This window comes from Triticum dicoccoides, chromosome 1B (assembly GCF_002162155.2).
Source record: "Triticum dicoccoides isolate Atlit2015 ecotype Zavitan chromosome 1B, WEW_v2.0, whole genome shotgun sequence".
Lineage (NCBI taxonomy): Eukaryota > Viridiplantae > Streptophyta > Magnoliopsida > Poales > Poaceae > Triticum > Triticum dicoccoides.
The window spans coordinates 139,315,409-139,321,030 of record NC_041381.1 but is presented as its reverse complement, the minus strand read 5'-3'; positions in this window follow the sequence as shown (position 1 = coordinate 139,321,030).

Sequence of the window (5,622 nt, the reverse complement as noted above, 5' to 3'; positions counted from 1 at the left end):
ATGATGAGAAATTAAAGAAGATACCAAATATAGAGCACTCCCTCCTAACGAAGTTGCACCAGGGATTCTTGTTCCCGGGCCAGGATGAAATCAAATATACTCGACTGTGACAAGACCCGACAATGAAGAAGATAATAAGACGCGCCATGGGCAAGTTTAGCGGCACGTTGTCCACATGGAAAGTAAGGGTGAAACATCGGATCATCATCAAAGAGGAACCCTACTCCGAGATTGTAAAGGATAATCCGACAATTACGGAAGAGCAGTTCCAAATATTCAAAAAGCCTTGCATTGCTGAAGTTGCCAAAGAAAAGTCGGAGTACATGAAGGGGCTTCAAGAGAGGAACATGGGGTGCCACCACCTCGGAAGCCGTAGTTACGCGGGGAAGAGGCCCATATGGGCCAAGGAGGGTGCGGGACGCCAAAGTCTGGGGATCCCAGACCCCTTGGCGGAGTTCACCGTCCCACAGGAACATGATGTCATCAGGGCCCAGTACCGTTGGGACCCAGTCAACAAGGTTTTCGATGCAGACGCGGTCATGAAGGAGTTCATGAGACTGCTGGTAATTATTAATTTACCCCCTAATTTTAGCTTATGATCAATTTGACTCCATGTTCAGTCACATTTGTAAACGATCCACATTCCTTTTGCAGAAAGAGTAGCACATTATTGCGGCCGAAAGCGACTCGCCGTCTGAGGCGTTGGCGAGGCCCAAGTGGGATACCCCATTCAACCGGCCCTTGAACACATTGAAAGGACTCTCGGTGTACACTCAGCCATTGTATGGATGCGTGCACGGTGTCGGAGACGACGCCACATGGAAGAAGTACTACCGTGAGAACGCCGAGGAGAGAAATCAAAGACGAAGGTTAAACGAAGAAAACATCGACATGAAGGTTGAGATTGCGGTTGATAAGAAAGCAGCCGAGACCAAAGAAGAGACAGTCAAAGCAGCGGTAGCTGCCGCAAGAGAGGAAATGACAGCTTCACATAGTGTCTTGATTCCGGTTATCGTCAATTGGACCAAGCAAAATCCAGATAAAGAGGCAGTGGACTTTCCCCTTTCCAACTTCTTCGGGAGCAGCTCGTTTGGTGTTGCACCAGCACCTGCTCACGCAACTGCACCTACTCCTGCACCCGCTCATGCAACCTCACCTGCTCCTGCACCTGCTCCCGCACCTGCTCATAGCAGCTCATCCTCCATCTCTGGCGTGCTCGGTGGGGCTTCTTCTTTGGCTAAGCTCGACGCCCTCACAATACCTGTCACACCGTTCCTCTTCAATATATGTATAATCTCTCGTTTCTGTTGCCTTTCAAATGTCTCACGTCGCAGACATGTCTTTGCAGGCCGACGTAAACCCGTGCACCATACTATATACCATCAGCGGCCAGAAGGTGGACGTGGGAAAGATGACGATAGTGAAGCCGAAGGAACAATTGTTCCCCAGCCGGCCGATCCCCCCTGACGTCTTCATGGTTTCTGTGTCCAGTGTGAAACTGGGACCCAATAATTTGGCTCCTCTGGTAGCACTAGGGGGAGATGACGGCGAGACCCTGCGGCGGCTTGGTGATTGCAAGAGTTGGGTCCTGTTGTGGCCAAAGAGTCTGCTTCATCTGGAGATGGCCGGGAGCACACCCATGACCAAGCAGCCTCAGCAAGGTATGAACACCAACACCCCACCTACCCAATTAGCATCGCCTGTCGTGCCAGGTGATAGCAAACGGCGTGAGGAAGAGGTTCCATTAGTGGCTGATGACATCACCATTGTCGAAGAATCAATGCATGATGCCATGGATGAGGATGATGACCCTCTACAATATCTCAATACCGACACCTATGACGACGGAGGATTGATGGCTCAGTAGTATGAGTACTCAAGGTTTGAGCATGATGAGTTGGGGCCTGAATTGTCGGAGGATGAACGTATGATAGGCTCACTTCCGGTAGCAAAGAAGCATAGGAAGAGATCGAAGAAAGGCAAAGATGCTTCTATGAGGCAGCCGCCTCCGCAGCCTCGGGTTGAAGACCATATACCTATCAAAGGTGCGGTGAAATACCATATCCCTGGTGATCCAATCCTAACTAAGGCAGCGGTAGAGGCCATATACGACAATCTAAGGAGACTTCATGATGATGTGCCGCGGAGAGAGAAAAGCCTGATCGCCTCAAAAAATCCAGGATACCCGCTCTACGTGGTTAACGTGCCGCAACAAAGGTTGTACGTCGACACATTCCCTGCGAAAAAGTTCTTCCTTTGATTCAATTATATCTTCGACATGTTTCACTTGAAAAAGCTGGACTTACGTTTGTCCGCCTTTTTGCCTTGTACATGAACTACATCATCAGGTTTGAGAAAATACCTTATATCTGTGTCGCTAACCCGTGCTTCATTCACGAGGGCTTCTTGGCAGTCTACCAAGAGCACCGTGAATACGCGAGGAACTACATCGCCGATTTCATGGTCAGCAATAAGGACAAGGAGACGATTCTCCTTCCTTATCATCCCATGTAAGTCATCCGGGGATATCCTTTCTTAGATTTCAACCATTCATTTGCACGCCTGGAGGCTAATTTGAGGTGTACTTATTTTGCGCAGTGACGGGCGCGCCATCCTCATCATCCTTTACCCATGATTCTCCCATGCTCTTTACTTGAACCCATCGAAGAACATGAAGGAAAAAGGATTACACCCACATCAAGTATGGTCTCGACAGTGCTATCTTAAGCTACGATCACCGGGGTGGAGAGATCACAATCAAGAAGACGAGGAATCGTGCGCCCTACTTCGGCCATAAGACCAACTTCTGCTGCATCCAGCAACCGAAAGGTACTCTCGGTGATGGATTCTATGTCCTCCACCACATGCTGGAGTACAGACGAGATTGCCAGAACCTTCGCATGTCACCTAGATCCGGCGATGCCGATATTCTGCAATGGGCAAAGAATCTAGGAAATGTCACGGATCATCGACTCCGAGCCGAGTTCTATCACATCCAGCGTGAACTTGCTCAAATCATCATGAAGGAGGTCCTCGAAAAAATAAGGATGTTCTACGAAGAAGGGAAAATGTCGCGGGAAGATGTCCCAACACGCGCAACCGCTCAGCGTCTCGACCTGAAGCCTTTCACTTCGCTCGGGGACTTCCTCCCTGATTTGGATGGTTGGCATGACATGTTGGAGTGATTGACAATGACAATGTGTCCGTTTAGTCACTACTTTCTCTATGATGAAACTTTGAATTTATGCACGACGAAACTTTGTGATGTAATTAAATTGTCCTCCTCAACTGGCGTAGATCACTCTAGTTAGGGCAGTTTGGGTATGATGAACTTTGTTATTCATGTTTAAAAAATTGCTTCTTTTTTTGCTAACTCTTTCCCTTTCCGTTGCTCAACTATATATTATGTTGCATATTAACGAATCATGTGACGATGTAGGTACATAGATCAACGATGGCGAAGAAGTGCTATGCCGTGTACATAGGAAAGGTTCCAGGAGTATACGATGAATGACCTAAGTGTCAGGCCCAGGTGTATCGGTTTCCAAGTGACAGCCAGAGAGGGTTCGATAGCAGAGCCGAAGCAAAAAATAGTTAGTTTAGGTTCACGGTAGTGCGACAGAGGGATCCGAACCGGCACCTCAAGAAGTACTACATTATGTATGATGAGACATGCCAATTAACTTGTATCGCTATATCGTGATTATGATGTGACGACATGATTTGTCTTGGGTGATATGATGAGACTATTATGTGTATGATATGATGAGCATATTGCATGTTTATGATATGATTAGAATACTGTATAAAACCTGTACAGAAACATCGCAAATACAGAGTAAAAAATATATGTGAAAATATAGTAGTAGCGCTCTTTAGCAGGAAGCAGCAGCGCCATAAACAAGCGCTACAGCTAATTAGCAGTAGCGTTGGACAGGAAAACACTACTGCTAAGCAACTTAGCAGTAGCGCTGGTCAGGACAGCGCTACTACTAAGTAGGTATAGCGGTAGCGCGGAACAAACAACGCTACTGCTACAAGTTAGCTGTAGCGCCTTACTAGTAGCGCAGGTGCCCGCGCTACTGCTAGGCATTTGACCCGCGCTACTGCTAGGCATTTGACCCGCGCTACTTATAGGCTTTTCCCTAGTAGTGGTGGACATCCATATCGGTCCCTATGATTACACGAATGATATTCGAGTGAACCATTGGTTATCATGTGATGTTCCCTTTGCTTCGTGATACTCTACAAAAGCCGGTGTGCATCAGTATCCTCCTGAGTCATCGCCATGCTCACTATATATACCGTTGCTCCTGTTACCAGTTTTATTCTTCTTTCTCATTGATGTGTCCCGGCATCCCTGTGACGTAGTCACCTGTGTATGGCGAGACGATGATGGATGCCGTCACATAGAGAGGGCCCTAAGAATATTTCTTCATCGTCGGAGGAGCAAATCCCACTCTCGACCTGTTCGGTAAGTTGCCAAACTTTCCGGTGTGCCTGAAAGTTGTCGTTATGATCACCTTGTTACAATGACGTTTAAGCAACCCCAAAGCCCACCGTCCTGTAGGAAGTGACCCGAGACACTGTCATGGTCTGAGGAAGTAAAACACATGGTAACACTCCATGTTATAATAGATGATTTCAGACGATATAATCACATAGTATAACAAACAAGTATTGGGTCGATTCAATATGATCGTTCTTCTAACGTCATACGCTCAATGTTGTTTTAGGACTATCATTACACTTAACGATATCCTAAGATCCGGAAAACGTGATCACCAACAACACTTGAGCTAGTCTTAGAGGCGAGACTAGGAATCTATTGTTAACCGTTTATCATTTCACACGTGCTTATGAGTTTTACACTGAATCGCATAATCCAGGATCATAGCAGTTATAACATGAAATATAAACTCTTAATTATGAATAATGGAAATACAATAATATAATATTATTGCCTCTAGGGCATATTTTCCACACGAAATCCCTCAGTCGAACCCCAAATCGAGGGGAGTAGGCCAATCCGGATCGTCTGCCATGTCAAATCCGACAACCTAGCTCCACCAGTTGTTTCCTTTCCCATTGGACCCTTCCCCTTCATGCCCGGTTTCCTGCTAGAGCCCTCTCCCTCTCGTAGTATCCCTTTCCTTTTAAACCCCACCACGTTACCCCCACCTCACCTGCCCACTCCAGTTTGCCTTCGCCATGGCACCCTCCCTTTCCCGCCTTTGTTTCGCCCCGGGTCGTCAAGGAGGAGTTACACGCTGCTCCCATGTATTTTTCGTGCCTACGCACCATCATCATGGAGGAAAACATAATCTCCTCCAAGGAGGAGGCACTCGCCGCCCATCGTGCCGCCGGAGCCAAAGAGGAGGAATCTGAATCTTATATCTCGGACGTCTCTTCCAAGGAGGTGTCTGTAGTGATAATCACATAAATATCTAGAAGGTCTCTTTGTATGTGATGTTGAACATCTGCATATTTCTATGCGATCAATAGTTGAGTTTTGTGAGGAAAACGGTGGACGCCATTGGGTAACACAACATTTTGAGGGTGTCCTAAAATAAGGTTGTCCGTTTGGGTTTTGGGTTGGAGATGCCCTTAGAGCATCTCTCA